The 18,034-nt window shown below is 39.2% G+C and overlaps 1 long non-coding RNA gene across 4 annotated transcripts in view; it reads left to right on the forward strand.

Moving 5' to 3' along the window:
- The window catches only part of LOC308188287, a 102,559-nt gene that overhangs the window by 3,269 nt on the left and 81,256 nt on the right, over nucleotides 1-18,034 (forward strand). Inside the window, exons 2-4 of one of the 4 annotated variants that reach the window (XR_013945356.1) lie at nucleotides 622-714; nucleotides 1,580-2,888; nucleotides 2,960-8,608. This is a non-coding gene — a long non-coding RNA (uncharacterized lncRNA). Of the gene's footprint in view, nucleotides 1-621; nucleotides 715-1,579; nucleotides 8,609-18,034 lie in introns of those variants that run through there. The other 3 variants (XR_013945357.1, XR_013945354.1, XR_013945355.1) reach the window with 3 other exon arrangements.

Here is an 18,034-nt window from a genome sequence, read left to right on the forward strand (position 1 = left end):
TGAAGATGTTCAGGTACCAAATCTATTTCTAGTCTCTGTTTGTCTCTGAGTTCCCCAGTGCTGACTTATTCTCGCTGATTTCAGCATCTCTTTTAATGTTGGTGTTAGGAACAACAGTTAGGAAAGACAGCAGAATGAGGTAGTTCCTGTATGCCCCTTAGACAACCTCCTTGAATATCTGCCTGATGTGGCTAAGTTTAACTACACATTTTGAGACTTCCAAAATCAGACGTGACAGCTTTGGCTTCGAACTGTAGCTTCCTCTGCATTATGTCATGCTAAATTTGTGACTGGCAATATTTTCACAAGCTGCAGTCGCTTATGATTCCTCTATTGGCTTGGGTAGGGTACTTTTTTTTTTTTCTTTTCTTGATAAAGAGGGGAAATATTAAGAAGACAAAACAGACTACGTTGTTTTGTACCTTCTGTACCAAGTTCTCGTATTAGTTTATTTTCAAGACTTTGAACTTTTCGATTAAATCAAAATTTTGTAATGAAGAATACGTGAGTCCACTTGAAATATTTTGAACCATTTATATAGAATTCTTCTTTATAAAATGATTTCTATACTTACCCTTAGAATAGAATTAGCTCTTCAGCCCTATTTTTTTTTTCTTTTAGAGCATGGTAACCATCTAATTCAAACTAATATAAATTATCTCTCTGACTCTGTCAGCCATGAAAGACTGAGGAAACATAACTGAGATATGCAAGGTAAGCCCAGAATTTTCATAAAAATACCAAAAGTGGAACTGAAAGTACACTTGGGTATATAGTGTTTAAACTTGCTTTTTTTTTTTTTTTAAGAAAAACTTTGAATTGAAAAGAGCTATTGTATATATTATCAGAAATAAAACGCTTTTGAAAGAAAAGTTAGATGGAAAATCAAAATCTAATGAATATTTTTTCTCCTTGTTTTACTGTAACACTAATCGCAGTGTTTTTCTTTCTTGCATGTTAACAAATTTAGGTTTAGAACTCCGTAATAAGAGTAGAGACAGTGTCTTTACATACTTACTGTGGTATATCTGTACGTTCAGTCACTTGTTTACCCATTGGAACTTGAAGGGGCCAGGGCTAAAATCATGCTAGGTAAAAATACTTACAAAAATATTCAATACAAAGACTGTTTGTAACAAAGGGATACTATGAGGTTAAAAACGCACCAAATAAAATGGCATCTAATTTCAGCACGAAGTGTTCACAGAATCAGCTTCAAGATGAAGGTAGGAGTGTATTATCATTCAAGCTGATTGCTCTGTAACTCTCAAGACAGAGAAGAGATTGTGTTTTTTTTTTAAGGTCTCAGTTCTGGAAGACTCAGTTTTACAAATCCCTGTCCCTCAAGTTGAACTTGGACTTAGCTGGGAGTAAGAGCAGCTGCAAGATTTTCCGATATCCTGCAATTTCAGTAAGAGTCCACATTTGCACTCATCGATGTTTATATTTACTGTTGTATCAGTAATGAGTAGCCCAGCTAGAAAGATTTATCTGCAAGCTACAGCCTAGCAAACATGTGCAACTGGAGTGTGGTCACTAAACAGGCTATAATTACTTTTTATTTCTTCCCTTTGCCCAGTGCCTCGAGAATCTAAACAGCTTGCCTTCCATAAGGATGAGCGGCAGTGGAAGCTTCCTGATTGCTTGCAACCACACAGATTGTCTGAACCTTTCTGGTAGGGTGTATGCTAACTTTGCTTGCTATCTTATTTTACTAAGTCTAAAAATTGCTGTAAAACAGCAAAGTAATTATCAGATTTACCAACGAAAATAGAGCCATGAAATTACTTATTTTTTTCCATATTATTTGAGGATTCACAACCAGAAATGAATATTTACGTGTATGTATTATCAACAAACGTAGTACGCATCCGGGCTTCATTTGAAAGCACACACCTTGGACCTAATGCATTAGCCTTTACCCTCACAAAGAGTCCAGCTGAAATCAGAGGGACCGATGTGCCAACAGCCCTTTAATGCATCCTCATAGTTCAAAAAGAAAGGCTTTGCTGTTCCATTGCATTGCAAGATTCCTATTGTTCAGTTATATACTCAGGCCCTTATTTACATCCACCTGTTTACAGCCATGCACTCTTTACTTTTCAGTAGTAATCAAGGCTCAAAGCTTGGAATTAATCTGTGTTCAATCCCAGATCTACCTGTACCCAGGAACAGATGAACAAACATTTCTGGAAGCTTTTCCCTCATTTTGAAGGTAGCAAATAAATTTTATGCTATAGTCTTTCTTTTTCTTTCTTTCTTTCTTTCTTTCTTTCTTTCTTTCTTTCTTTCTTTCTTTCTTTCTTTCTTTCTTTCTTTCTTTCTTTCTTTCTTTTTCTTCTCAGAAGATGGTGTAGTGACAGAATTGCAGAAAAGCAATTTCCCCTTTTTATTTCTAAAACAAAGTTCACACTGTCATCAGCTGACTTTATTTAAAGGACCAAAAAAAAAAAAAAAAAAAAAAGAGCTTGAAATATAGCTAGACACTCCAGCCTGTATTTTTGTAGAGCTGATCGTACCATTTTTTTGCCAAACACAGAGAAGAGCAGGAGTGGAGGTGTGCGCATAAACATTTGCCTCGGAGAAAGAAGTGTTTCCACCAGGATGCTCTCAAGGAGGATTAAATAGTGGAATGAACCCTCCAGCTTGGTGGATGTGCTGGAGTGAATCAGAAAGGGCAAGTTTCCTGAAGGCCTGGGAAAAGTTTCCTGAAGGCGCAGTGGAAAGCTGTGCCACTGCATGCGTGCCCCTCTCTGTCGGTCGGCACGAGGTCCCTGCAGGTGCCTGCTCTCTGTGCACCTGGGAACAGCAACTGCAAACCCGAGTGGGTGCCTGCCATCACCCAACATCCCTCCCATGTGAAGTAATGCCCTCCTCATCCCGCAAAGGTAAGCTGAGGGAAAGATGAACGACGGGCTTGCGTATATGAGAATGATTACAGATTTAGTTTCATTTTTAGATGGCATTTTATGTGAAACCTCCGCTGTGTAGAGGTAGTTGCAGCGGTATGCCTTCCCGTCAACGAGAGAGCAAAATAACCTGTGTTTGGGTGAGGAACAAATATTATTTGTAATACAAATATATTAAAATTCACATTCCTAATGAATGTAATTAAACCAAAGTGGTTTTTTTTTTTTTTTTTTTTTCCTAACGTGTCTCAATCTGAAGTGACTGCTCAGAGGCAGCAAAGAGAAAAGATACCCAAATGACATTCCAGACCCTCTTCTCCAGCTACAGGAGTACACCCCCTCCATTTTCCTCTGCATCAGAAATGCCCCAAAACGAAGGGAGACGTCCAGACGTCACGCAGTAGAGCAGAGCTCCATTAAAGCCAATGCACTTCTTCCTATTTACAGTAGCCAAAGGGTTCATCCCTAATTTCTTTCTGCAGAAGAATGTGCAAAGCAGATTTCAGATGTTTATGACAAAGCCACGGGTAGGTTGCAGGTTAATGTACTGCCTAGAGATGCTCCCAAAGCGTGAAGGAATGACCAGGAGAGAAAAGGTCATCTCGCAGGTGTTGCCTAATTTGCTATTTCCTCTCTAAATTGACTTTTGCACTTTTTTTTTTTTTTTTTTTTGCAGCGAACATAGGTACCTCATGGCACGATTGTATTATTCCTAAAATGGGTTGCTAATGCTTGAGAAATGCTGTTAACAAAAAGAGTAGTCAGGTAAAATGCTTGTAATTATCACTAAAATTAGTACCCTTTAAAGAGTGTGTTTACATGACCCATCAACAGATCGGTTAAGTACTTTCAGTACATTTTATTTGTATCTGGCAGAACAATTTCCTTGCTCAAGCACACCAATGAGTGGGAGAGACTACAGTTAACAAAGTAAATTAGAAAGAAAGTGTTTGGAGAGTTTGGATTTTTTTTCCCCCTGTACTTTGTGTAAGGTTTGAAAAGAAAAGCAAGTTTCAATCCCAAATTCCAAAAGGCCTCACTTGCTCTACACTAACTGCCCTTGTCTGCTAAACCACGAGCCTCTACAGGTCTGAAAGAGCGGGAGCTTAAACCAGAAAAGCAACATAAAGTCCAGTGGGTTCCACATTTTTCACTACAGACTTTCCTGCAGTTTCTGAAGGTTTCGGGGTGGAGTGCTGGCTTTATTACAATTCACAGTAAAATGACCATAGGCTTCGTAACAGCGCACATTTAATCTCAAAATTTATTTTTTAAAAAGAAAAAAATAGCACATAGGGAATATATGAGATTTAATTCTACCAAAAAAGAAATTAAATGAAGAAAATAGTTTAATAAATGAATTTACCAAAGTAAAACTAGACATGCATGAGCGTACATGAAAAGAGTTTTTTTTTTTTTTTTTTCTTTTTTTTTCCCTAAAATGTCTGCACACAAAGTTACCGTTAAAGTAAAACGTGACATGGGCAAATCTTGTCAATGAGGTGTTTGAAAGTATTTCCATTTGTATTTACATTTTTGTTTACATTTACGATTTAGGGTTTAATTTTTTTTCCCGTCAGCTCGGTCAAGCCAAAAACTCTCCTTTCCTCTGTAAGAAGGACGTATAGTTGCTGAATAATTTATCCTGTAGTCATAAGATGATTCATTGGAGCTGGTGCTTCGCACCCCCCGAATCTGAATGCTTTCTGTATTAATAATGCATTCACCCTCCCCATCCCCAGCACAGGCCGGAGCAAGGCCCTGCCCCGGGGCCGGAGTGAGCCCCAGCAGCAGCAGCCAGAGGGGTACGAGGGTTTTGGGCAGGGGCTGGGGCAGACGGCCCCCTGACCCCCTTTCATCCCAACTTTTGGGCGACCCTGTCGCCCTGCATTCACACGCCAGCTCTGCCGGAGCAAGGGAGGTGGGGCAAGAGCAGCGCCTCTGCCAAAACCAGGATATCCTCAGAGGCCTCATTTCTGAGATTCTTACGTGATGGCAAAGTATTTGTTTTACCTCGCCCTCAGAGTCTGCTAAAAGGCAAAACCGTCCTAGGGAAAGGCAGGAGTTCAACGCTTCCAACAACAATAAGAAAAGGAGAATGTTTGTTTAGAAATGTGAGCATGGTTTTAATGGCCTAGTATTAATCAGGCAGGTTTGAAAATGATGGTCGAATTATAAATAGAGCTGAGAAGCACCGCGTACATAAATACAGTTGTATTTGTATTATAAATTTTATATAAATAGAAAAAAAAAAGAAAGACCCTGAAATGCTTCAGGCTTGAATTCCAGCCGCTCTGTTAACGTGAAGCCTGTTCTTTCGCCTGTTATTTTTCATTCCTGCGTCTGTGAAACTTGGGCTGGGAATGGCCACCTCTCTCACGCTGCTGACTCCTCGCTGCCCAGCCTTTGCCGGCCCGTAGCTGTTCGTGTGCTCTGTGCAAGAGAGATCGGGACCAGGCTCAGCAGTCCTAACTGCAGCCTGCCCCTTCCCATGCTAAAATCTAGCGCAGGGTCATGAACAGGTGGGTTCCTGCTGGGGTGTTTGGGTTCGGCACGGCTGCAGCTGCCTGTCCAAATATAGTGTCTGGTTAAACTTTCGAGGCGTCCCTTCCCAGCCTGTGCTTGCAGGTGTGCAGCTAGCCCAGCACGGTGCGAGCTCTGTTGTTTACTTGTCACTTCCTAGCCATCTTCCAGCTTGTCTTTTTCCTCTTTCCCCCCCTGTTGCTGCTAATATTCTATTTTCTGCTCCTGTGTTCTTCCTACGGTGCCTTGACGTTTGCATACTTATTCCCTAAACAGCGTGTCCCCATTAGAAATAAAGGACCACATCGCATTGATCGTGATGCTGAAATCGCTTAGGGTTGGATTGTCCTGCAGCTGCTAGAGGCAGCAGCACTGCCACAGATGGGATGCCTGGTGCTGGACTCTCAGGGACGTGGCTGGTGCTGGTCTTCTCCTTGCTTCTGGGTGAAGCGCCTGGCCACCAGCAGACATCGTAGCTCTGACTTTGATAAGGGCCCGTCTGGATCTGCATAAGCTTTGGCAAAAAAAATGTAGTTCAGCTCACAGAAATTGTTTCTTACTTCTGGGAAGTTTCTTACTCCAATGGGTAGTGAAGCAAATATTGTCCTGGACTGGAAATTAAATTTTCAGCCTTCAGTGAGAATATTCCAACTGGCGTGTTCTGACTAGGGAAAGAGGAAAACCTTCTATACCGTGGGTCGTAACAACATATAGCATCTTTCCCCTGTGCTTTGCCTCCTTCCAGCCATTTCAAAGAACAAGGCTGTAGATTCAACCGCAATCGCTCCTTGCCCTCCCTATCACTATCCTAACCCTTTCCTGACTGACTTTTCTCACGGCGGGGGCATCAGCTCCAGCTTTCCTACACGCACAAACAGATGGATTCAAGATGTGGGCTGGCCTTGCAGAAGGAGATCTTGCATTTTTTACTTTCCCTGAACCTGAATAAGCAATTGTCACAATCCAAGCTATTGTGCTAAATTAAAAAAAAAGAGGGTTATAAAATAGGAGAATGTGTACGGGTGGCAAAACTGGGCGCTATGTAAATGTTGTGCAGAGCAAGAGTACGCTTATTAAATAGGCAACAGAGAATTAGAGGAAACTATTTCAGTTTACATTCAAGTATATTACGGGACTGTTTATAGGGCCCAAAAGAACTTCCCAAGCATTAACACATGTAGCCTGAGAAGCAGAGGTGGTAGAATCTATATAAAGGTGAATAGACATGTAAAACCAGAATAACTTGTTAGCGTTTATGTTGCTGCTGCCTTGAGGCCATGGCAGCTATTTCACCCACCTTTCAGAAACTCATTCAGCATTTTTTTCTATGGGGAGGATTAAAAGACAGCATTTTTTTTAAGGTCAGGGAAAAATGTCACTGATAAATCAAGCTAATCTTATCCTATTCTTTCAGAATAATGAAGGACACATGTGAGAACCCTATAGAAAACGGTACTGTTACTAATAATGGATTATGAAAGAAGGAGGGGAAGGTTAAGTTTATGTTCTTTTGCCTTCTCTTTAATTATAAAGATCAGATGATGTATATATCTCTGAAAAGTAAGAGAAGGAAGTTTCCCATTTGTGTTGTGGTAGAAATTTATCTCATATCACCCTTTTCTGGGCAATTCCTCGCAGTCTCCAGGCTTCTAGACAAAGGAGATCAGGCGAGAATAATGACATCAGAAAAACCTATGCAAATAAATCCTGAGTAATGAGAGGAAGGTGAGTTTTATTCACACTGTTTGGTTTTGATTTTAGCTCAAGTATTGAAAAACACTCAGGAGAAAATTTCTCTCTCTCTCTTTCTTCAGGGCAGAAAAGTTCAAAGCGAGCATGTGAGGTCTCCAATGACTCCTCAAGCAAAGTTATGAGAGAATTAGCCTTCCTGGTAGCTTAAAGGTTAAAAAAACAAGAAGAAAATCCCTTCCTCTGACACATTTTATCATGCATTTAACCTTCTTTATAAATTACTGAGAAATGTGCCAATTAATAGTTTATTTTTTAAAACACTCTAATCTACATTTCTGAACAAATAGAGAAACGGATGGGCATTCATCCATCTTTTTATTGCTTTTTTCCCACATTAGGGAGTGATATACATTTCCATGAGCCATAACAAATGGTCCCATTTGCTATGGGATTTGCTCTCAGCTGGGACAGAGACTGGTGTTTCTTCACGACCAAAAAGATGTGTTTTTAAAGCAGGGGAGAAAATATGAATTACTATCCAGCTCTAAAGTCCCTGTAGTGTCAAATACAGTTTTTACTACACTGTACCTCAGTGAGGCCAGCAATGAACTTTACAATGAGGGGTAGCCTTGCTTAAGCACTTTAGGTAAAACCAAGAGAGATTTCTTTCCTGGAGGGTTTTAATGAAAGGAAAAAAACAAACAAACAAACAAACCGAACAAACAAAAAAACCCCTCCCCCACATATCTCTGTTGACTCATCCTGTACACTGCTGCATCTTGGCTCTCATGATGTCCCCATTGAATGAATTCTGTCATTTTAAAGTGAGGCCAGCTTTTCAACAAGTGTACATTGCTATGAATCCCCTGCAGTCCGTGGAGTTATGGCACTAAGAGTAGTTGAAACTTTGACCTTTTAAACTTTTGCTTTTTTTTTCTGTCTATATCATTGCTTTCCCCTTTTTAACTGTCTATGGAAACACAATAAAAATATTTTTATAGCATTTAATTAATGTTTAAAGTGACATTCCACCGAAAAAGCCTGCGCATTCAGGATTTATTCACCATTTAGGGTTTATTTTATCATTATGCCTTAATGGCTACTAGAACTTAGTCTATACCTTGAAAAGACACACGTATGAAATTAAAATGGCAAACCCTGTAGCTGGAGGTGTTCCTTGTGCCATAGAAAGGGTTCTGTTTTAATGCATTTAAATCAGCTCTCCAAGCCAAGATGTGTAGGTAAAGAGCATGCATTTTGCTAGAATGACTGCATCTGTATCTGAGTTTTGCTAGCTGTATCAGTTGAAGGTAAACTAGCAAAATATTTTAACGTAAATCAGCCTCTTGCTTCAATCTTAAAGCAAAACCTCCATATGACTTTTAAACTTGAATAAAAAGGAAGAGGAAAAAAAAAAGAAAAAAAAAAGATAGCAGTGATATTTGAGTTTGGTTGTCCTCGTGTAAGCCAGGCAAAAGAAATTAAATCTACCGTGTGTGGAGCTGTGATTCAGATCGTTCGCCTTTAAGTTGAAGAGCCTCTAACAGGAAATTCTGTTCTCTTTTTAAGTGGATGTGGGTGGGAGAATGACATTAACACCTTGCACTGGAGAAACTATTCTCTCAGTCCCTTTTCACAGCTGACTAAACATAAACAGCACTGGTTTAACAAAGAGCCACAGATGGCAGAACTGATTATAGCCCGCACCAAATAAGGAGCTTGATTCAACAAGGTAAAGGAAGGTCAGATTAATCATGGATCACATTTCCCTTACCCACCAAATCCCTCGCATTATACATTTTATTGTATTGCATTTCTAGAATTTCATCCGAAGCCTGGATTCTCCACCAGCCTCATTAGCCCTTGGAGCAGATTCTACTGGCTTTGAGGTTTCTGCCAGTGCCACCTCTGCTGTGTGAGCGGTCAGTGTAAAAATACATTAAAGGAGCAAGAGAACAGCACAATTTTAAAGGTATCAGTATCTCTGTCTAGCTACATCGCAGAGCCATATTAGCCGCAGCATGAAAGGTTCCTGTATTTAACTGGACAGGTGTGTGCTTCAAAAGATCACTTAGCAGTTACCTTTGATAGATGTCCTAGTAGCTTAGGTCACCTAATTGGGGCGCCAAGTTGGAGGTAAAGGATAGCATAAATTTTCTGATTTCTCTGGCATTGCTGAAAGATACCCCTATTCGTTCCACTAAATTGTTTCCCCATTCATCTACAAAGTTTGACTGCATTTAATAAGACATGGACCTCAGGAAAAGCTCTTGACATTCAAGACTTTAAGCCAAATATATTTTTTTTATTATTACGATTTGTCTCACACTGTGACTATTAGGCATTTTATAACCATTTACAACTTGGCCAAGAAGAAGACAGTGATCAGGTACTTCGGACGGGTTGTTTCTATAAAGCTGACAGGCCTTCTGCCTTCTGAATATTTCAGTGACAGTATAACTCTGTTCACTTAATTTTTATATGAAAAAAAATATTATGACTGGCCACTTCAACTCTAGTTTGGGCCACTGTTTCCCAAATTTGCTTGAAAACTCTTCGAAATCACAGTAATAGACTTGAAAGCAGCTAAAGGGCATATGTGTGCGTGCCGCTGTGTGCAGTGCGCTGTGGAATCTCTCACAGGGCTAAACAGAGCAACTGCTTCACAGGCATTCCTTCGCTACTGCTGCCAGCAGCCAGACTAGACAGGCTTTGATATCTTCGTATGACTCTGCAGTGCTTGGGGTAGATACATCTATAGGTTTTCTTGGCAGGCACTTGGTGTACATTGTCCATTTAAGTCAGAATGGAAATTTAACTTCAGGCTGACAAATGCAGGGAAAGTTTGAAGAAAAAATGTTAGAAGCCTCTAACACAACTGTTGGAAATGCTTTTAAAATATTTACTGAAGTTCCTTTGGTTTGGCCAGAAATCATCATAACTAAGCGTATAAAAACAATCCAAAACCAACCACAATAAAGACTTATTTTTTTATGAAAAGAAAATAAAGAAAAGAAAAACAAAGAAAAGATATAAAACTCAGGATTCCAGCATGCATTTTGGATCTGGCCTTTTGGACGTATTTGCCTAGGAATAGAGGAAGGGAAGAGAAAGAGACCAGAGAAAATGAAATGTAAGGAGAAGGTTAAACATGACTAGCTTGCAAATCAGGATGGTTTAAGGTGCATGAAGAAACAGGATTCAGGTTTTTAGCCAGGATATGAACGACTTAAAAAAAAAAAAAAAGCAAGACAAAGTGCAGAACATAATAGCTCTCCCCAAAAGTGAATAGCCAAAAATACAGGGAAGATAAGTGGGATGTGTCATAGGTAAAAAACAATAATTAAAAGAAGGCTGCAAGACTATTATTTGTCAGAATCTGTTTGGACAATGTTGATTTACACCCGTCCTCGCTGTGGATGTAGGCATTTCCTGCTTTGGCTGCAGTTTACTCAGACGTGTAATGGAAACAGGAAAAGATACTCTTATGAAGTTAAATAAAGTCTTTTGAAAAGTGTGAATATAAGTATGCCTAAGCCATGGGCCTCTTTTAAAGTCCAATGGAAAATGCATAAATTCAGGAAATAGTATAAATTGGCATAACTGTATATGACGGGAATATTGCCATTTACCTGAGGTGAGTATTTGGCTCTTTTTTGCTCATGCTGTGCCAAAACTTTCACACTGTCAGGGTGATTTTATTAATATACTGCTAGCTATTTATTGAAACCCACCTGGCAGGATTCAAACACTTCTTCAGAAATGCTGGAAGTCCCGAGTTGACACTGGAAATGATGTACCTCGAAGGCTTTCAGAACTGGCCAGAGCAGGTTTGGCACTGTGGAAGACCAGGCCCTTTGTGTTCACATTAAACAGAGCTGGTGTCTTGCGTTTTGTTTGATAGTTTCACGTGTAATGGCCTCGATGCATTAAAGTGCAAGGTTACTAATGGGAGATTTCACATATAGCTGACAGCACTCGAAAAGGATGGATACCTGGGCTCTAGGGCAATGGCAGTCCCTTTGGACAAGGACTACTCTGTCATTGCTGTTTGATTAACACACAGCACGTTTAGGCCTGGCTCTGTGGCCAGAGCATTTATCTGTTTTCACCATTTAGACAACAAAATGCAGTGCGTACACACATACAAAACTTCTAGCCACGTCTTAAACTGGTATCTATACAAAACTTCTAGCCACGTCTTAAACTGGTATCTATCTTAGAGCACAGAAGTAAATCCTAGTAAATTAATGGAAGAAGTTACTTGCTTTTGAATACTGCCGAAGCAGGCCCATTGAGGAACGAGGTATTGCGAGCCCTCTGAACGCGTTTTTTCTCAGATTGCTCCCTGCAGCCTGGGCAACGTTGTGACATGCAGGGACCAATGTGGGAAACTCCTGGTGTGTTTCTGAGCCTGGACAGTCCTCCTGGACTTCCCCAGCACTGAGTGAAGGAGGAAGATGCAGTAAGGCAGTATCTATCCCCATCAGTCCCCACCTACACAGCATTTATGGGAAAGCTTAGTTCCCAGAAGACAAGGTTTTATCTGAGCTTGCAATATCAGTTTAGAACTGCAGATGATTTAATTAAAAAGCATGCGTGACATGGAATTAATGCGGAAATAATTGAAACCTGGGTCACATATAGATCCAAAATGGAGTTATTATTAGGAATGTATAAAAATATCTGCCCTTTTTGGTAGGTTTGCTAGAGAGTGGTTCCATCTGATGAGCAATCATTCTAGACACTGCTATAGCATCTGCGCTAATAATGTGTGCAGATGACAAAGGAATTGGCAGGGTAGTAAATAAGGAAGAAGGTTACCTGTGCTGTGCAAGCTGAATGGCTTAATTAGGTTGTCACAATGAACATGATGCATTTTAATAAAAGTAAATACAAAAAAATGCACACAGCAGAATTTCAGGTTATGGTTTGAGAACAGGAGACTGTCTTGGTAAGCAGTCACACGGGGAGTTATTTGGTAATTGCTTCTAAGTGACCACTCAGAGGAGCGCCATGGGCAAGAAAGAAATTGTCCAGGAGATATCTGTGATCTTGGAGGTACAAAATTGGGTACCAAGCCAAAAAGTGATTGTGCCCATACACATAACGCTGCATGTAGAATGCTATATTCAGAGAGGAGACTTGCATTTCAGGATGAAATCAGAAATATGAGAAAAAGATAAAAACACATAAAATGATGTAAAAACTGAGAGTCAAGTCTCATTTCATGCAAGGAATTAAACTTACAAGTTTAGAAGAGAAGATGACTATGGATAGACATTTACACACTGAGCAGTTATTTGCTGGTGTAAGCTTTTTGACCTTTCCACAAAGGCGTAATAAAATCTAATCACTGGGAAGTGGAGTTTGAGAAATGGAACTTCTGAATAAGATGTAATTAAAATGATTAACTCCCGCCATCACCTTTCTACTGAATGTTCCATTCTGCCGTCATGGTTTAGCATCTCAAGAAATTATAAGACTTGTATGTCCAGCCACGATTTCAAATTTGACTTCCATGTATGGAAGAAAGCCTACATATTCATATTAAATAAAGACAAAAAAGCCAACAAAACTAGCTAAGAAACATCTCTGTATGAACTGAATGACACTGGTTCTTATCTGCTTGTTGAGTTTATGTAAATGATCATACCAAGCAGTTAATGTAAAGGGTTATACAATGACAAGAATCAAATCATTACTCTTGAAATCATTAAAAAAAATAAGTAAACTTAAATGAAGACTACAATAATATTCTACTACAAATCCATTACTTGTCCATACTAAAATATTCGTTTAATGAACTGAAATATCTAATCACATTAGCTATTTCTTTTGGCTTTCTTTGTGTTAGAGCATATTTCAAACTTCAAATGAATCCACAACTTACTTACTTCAGAATGCCAGGCTTGTTCTGACCGTTGGTTCTTTACCCACTTATAAAATCTGTTTGTCTCTTATAATTTAAGGAAAAATATTTACTTATTATATGCACTAGTGCAGACTGAACTTTCCTCATTGTTAGGTGTCGTTGTTTCTTTGTGTTGAAACAGATCTTGGTTAAAATGGATCAAAATTACTAAAAAAACTTCAGGATAATGTCACGTTGAGTCAAACACTGAAATTATCCTAGATCATTAATATTATTTGCTATTTTGAGGATTGTCACTCGATAATGTTCCAGGTCACCCTTATTTCACAGCTATATCATTTCATATGAGTATCACCAGTTTGAAAGTTGAACATTTCAATTTAATAAACCGACTGTACAAAATTGCAGTTAATTCTGTTAAATATATGAGGCACAAGATTATTTAATTTTATTTGCAATGTCAGTTTTTAAGCATTCCTCCTTGGGCAAGTGTCCCAGAACAGAGTAGTCTCCCACTTCACACTGCAGAGGGTGAAAAGCATGACAAGTGCCCGTTCCTTTAAAAAACTCACTGCAAATATATTAAGGATAGATTAACCTTTGTATTATTACTTTTGTGGATGTATATGGGATAGTATTTACAAGTTATGATCCAGCTCGTAGGCTATTTACCCTTTTAGAAGAGCAATCATTGCAAAAAGATGTTGAGCTGCTATGGTAGTTAATATGTTGTTAATGCGTATGACGCAGAATTCAAGTTATTCTTTAGCATTCACACACATCTAAAGAAAAAGTAGGAAGTCAACGTGGTACTTCATTCACTGCTGGGAGTTAGGCTGCTCAAAGAAGTAGAGTTAGTGGCAATAACATAGAGAATAGTCTGTACAGGTGATACCAACAGGTGAGTTAACTACCCCATTCCTCACCTAAATTCCCCGCATCCCTACTAGATCTGCTCATGATGGGAGAGGTAAGAGCCACAAGGACCTAAAATTCCTGCTTGTGAAATTAACACCTCCACAGAGCACCTTCAGTGAGGGCTGAACAAGTTGGTTGACTCCTCCTCTAACAAAACATTCCTTTAAATTATTTGGATAATAACCTGACAGCTAAGGTGAAAATTACTTGAGTCAGCACCATGACATCTGTTCTGTAATTGTGCACAGCGACAAAAAAAAGTAAAGATAATTTTTCAAACAGAAGTACTCATATGTGATTGCTGTGCATGCCATTATGGTTTCATAGTGTTGTTTTATTTTTTTTTTGTGAATGATAAAATCCTTGGAATTTGACATAGTAAAATACCTTGCAGTCTGCCTCTGAACATTATAAATCATTTTAGCTAGGTTAAGAGGGCTAAAGAGAAACAAAATACCTCTGTGTGTATGTGTGTGTGTGTGTGCCTGCCTGTATGACTTGTGTGTTAACTTTTCCAGTGGCGGGGATAAATAACATACTAATAAATCGTAATCAGACAAATCTGTGCTTTAAATAGGACCGTGACCAGAAGATACATCATGTAAAAAACCATCTTGTTCTGTGGTACCATCAGGACAGCAACATTAATTTTTTATGGTAAATTGCTCCAGCAAACAAATTCTTGGGAAAATGTAGCGCTGGAGAGCTACAGCTAGAAGAAGATAGAATAAAAATAGGCAAAATTTGTGTAGTGAGATTAATTAGTCACTGAAACTACTTACTAAAGTGCAATGGAGTCTTCAGAACTTGAAATTTCTAATCAGGATGTACAGCGTTCTCTACAGCATATCCTAGCTTAGCAAAGGATTATGAGATTATGGTAAGAATCTATGGGGAGAGTCTGATCTCTCTATGGGATGATCTTTTGGCTTTAAAAATGTCCAAAATAATTAAGAATGCCTGACTTTGGAACAATACTGGACTTATTGACGTATGGACTGTGGCCAATGCCTTTGCTGAGAAATGAGCACTGCAATCTGTGCGCTCCCCGGGCCGAGCTCGGCGGCCCCTCATCTGGTTTCCTGCTTTCTGGGACGCCTTGCTGAACTCGCACAAAGGTGCTGATCTTATCCCGTCATGTGCAGTAGCAACCCAACCAACGCTCCAGATGTCCCGGCTTAGGCCTTTTTTGGGAGGAAGTTCTGAATTAGCTCCATCAAACGTGTGCATCGAGAAGGAAGCAGCTCGCTGGCGATCCTCTCGCTCTGAACGGGAGGCAGGACCAGATGACCTCCAGAGGTCCCTTACAAACAACGTTTTTATGATTCTCTGATTCTGCTTCCTCAGCATTACTCAAAATATACGCACTGTCAGGTCAGTCTAAAAATCTCTGAGTACAGCCACTTAAATTTTTTTTGTTGTTGTTTACAAGCTCCATGAGTTTTAGTCTTATGTAATTAGTGCTGTACATCACATTCACAAGTCAGATAATTCAGACCTTGACGACAAAGGGCTAGCAGTTTCTTCCACATTTATGTGGAGTTTCCTCATACTTGGATAATTTCAGATATACCTGAAATGAACGGTGGATACATGTTTTCATAAACTTTAGTAATGGAGATTTTAAAAAAAAAAAAAATGATTGAAGTGAATTCTGGACATTCAAGTCATAAAATATTTTGTTTGAAGTGCCATGCTTGACACTGGTTTTAAGTTTTTCTTCTGAAGTTATTTAAAATGCTTTGTTGAAAACAAGGACTAACTTTTCCTGCCTAAAAATACACTTATGGAAATATTTAAAAATGAAATTCTACAGTCCAAAAAGCTGGCAGAGCATAATAGTTTTGGTATCTGTATTCGCACTTTTGCTTTGTGTATCCTTATACTCACAGAGCAGAAGAACAAAAATACAATGCAGTCATTCTTTGATCAGCAGGTCTTCCAAGAAGCACAATTGCTTTTTTTTTCTTTTATTTTTTAATTGTTATTGTTTAAAAAAACACTAGTTGTAGGACGGATTAAGTAACAAATCAAAGGAAAAGCAGGGTATGTTGTTGCAGGAGGAAACACAGAACATTAACTCCATACTAAAATAAAGACAGCGAATCACACTTAAGAAAGAAATACAAATGGTAGGACTTTTCTGTAATTGTCGAAAAATATTTTGTTATATATGTGTGTATATTTAAAACTCTTGCTCTTTTAATATCCATGAGAGAACTAAAGGTGCCTGGGAAAATAAATCATGTGAGAATTTGAGTACTGGCTGCTGCAGCGCCCAGAGGAGGTTTGGACAATGCTCTGGAAAAGTGAAGTGTTGTGGAAAATATTACAGTGTTGTGGAAGAAGTAATAGTTTATTAAACATAAGGACTGCAAAAATGAAATGATGTGTGGTCTGGCAAATGTTTTCTTTTTAAAGCCATGCATCCCGCTCATCCAAAAATATGCTAGAAGAACCCAGAGCTAGTTGAGGACCAGCAGCTGTACATGCCTGCTGAGCACAACAGTCAGAGGCAGTTAGTGCAGATCTGCCCTTACTGCTTCTCTGAGGCAGGTTACAGACATTTTTGTCTACGAGTAGAATAACAGCGATGAAACATTTTCAGAAGATTAATGTATATCTTTCAGGATTTATTTTAGAAACAGTTATCAGTGTTTACTGCTCTGCAAAAAGAAATTGAAGCTATGTTCTTAAATTACTTGTCGACACAATGCCAATGCTTTGTTTTATTACTTTGTTTATTGCTTTCTGTGCCCAAATGTATGCATTTATGCTGCTCTTGTCCACTGACCTTGTCTGTGTACCACTGGGGCTAGGGCTAAAGATGTAAGGCAAAACCAGAAACCAAGGCCCCTGTGAGCACTGGTGCCCCAAATGGCAAGCCTGAAGTACATGCCCACAGGAGCAGCATGTAAAACATATACGTAGTTGTGGTACAGCAGAGTTAGCGTGCACTTAATTGGGGAGCTAAGAGCATTACGGCAGAAAAGTAGGAAACGTTCCCTATTCCTGTCATTCTTAATGAATCCACGTGTCATCGGAGTACTTTGCAAAAGCTGTTCTCATACTAGTTACTACAAATTTGCATTCGTTTGTTCAGTTGAAACATTTTGTGTAATTCTCATTTTATAATGGGATGAATTTTCCCCTAAAATTCCATAAAGAAGCAAAGATACGGGTCTTTTTTTTTTCTTTCCTTTTTTTTTTTTTTTTTTTTTAAGCAACCTTGTCAGAAGTAGTTTTGCATGACTTCCAAAGCCTCTGCTGCAGGTGTTTGTGTAGATCTTTACAGTGAGTCGGGCATTGCTTCGCGTAGTACGGTAAAGCCAGTTGGTGGGCTGGTGAAACTGAACTATGAACACCGCATTAAGCAAATAGGAACATGGGATGAAAGGAAAGGAATGACACGTTTCCAGAGTCTGAGTTTCAGAGCTAGAGCTCTTTGAGGTATCTCACCTCAAAATCGAAAAATGCCCTTTCCTTGTGGATTGACCTCTCCAGCACAACTGGCTGTGGTAGCAGTTTGAGATGAGAATCTGATAAAAACCAAGTGAGGGCAGAAGGCGGCTTTGCAGTGAAAGAGCTGCTCTTCTGAGTCTAGAGGGGAACCCTACATAATTGACATAAATGGCTGATGTGTCTGAAGACAGCAGGTGCTGAGTGGGCTGGATATATATCATTCCCTAAATAAAATGCATGTCAAGAAATAAAATTAGACCATCACCCTGGAGGTATATTCTTCCAGCATTGGTGCTAAAAAGCCAGCTATATCTTTCCAGTCATCCAAAGTTAATAAAAAATAGTTAAATTGATGAGCAAAACAATGAGAAAACCTCCAAACTTGCAGACAAGCATTAACTTTATCTCTGCTTGGCAAAAGCCAATTGTTTCAAAGCTGCAAATGTAAATGTAGCACCTGTGACTTCAGCTAAATCACTTAGATTAAGTAACATCGTAGCTGAACTGCAAACCTTAGATCTTTTTTCCAGAAGTGGACACTTTGTAAACGAAATAGGAGAGTTTTTTGGCAAGGCTGTTGTCATTTGCTGCTGACACCAGCTTGGGCCTGGCATTGCAAAACCATCTAAACGAGCACAGCAATCCTTTATGGATT

This window comes from Anser brachyrhynchus (genome assembly GCF_964034855.1).
Source record: "Anser brachyrhynchus genome assembly, chromosome: 1".
Lineage (NCBI taxonomy): Eukaryota > Metazoa > Chordata > Aves > Anseriformes > Anatidae > Anser > Anser brachyrhynchus.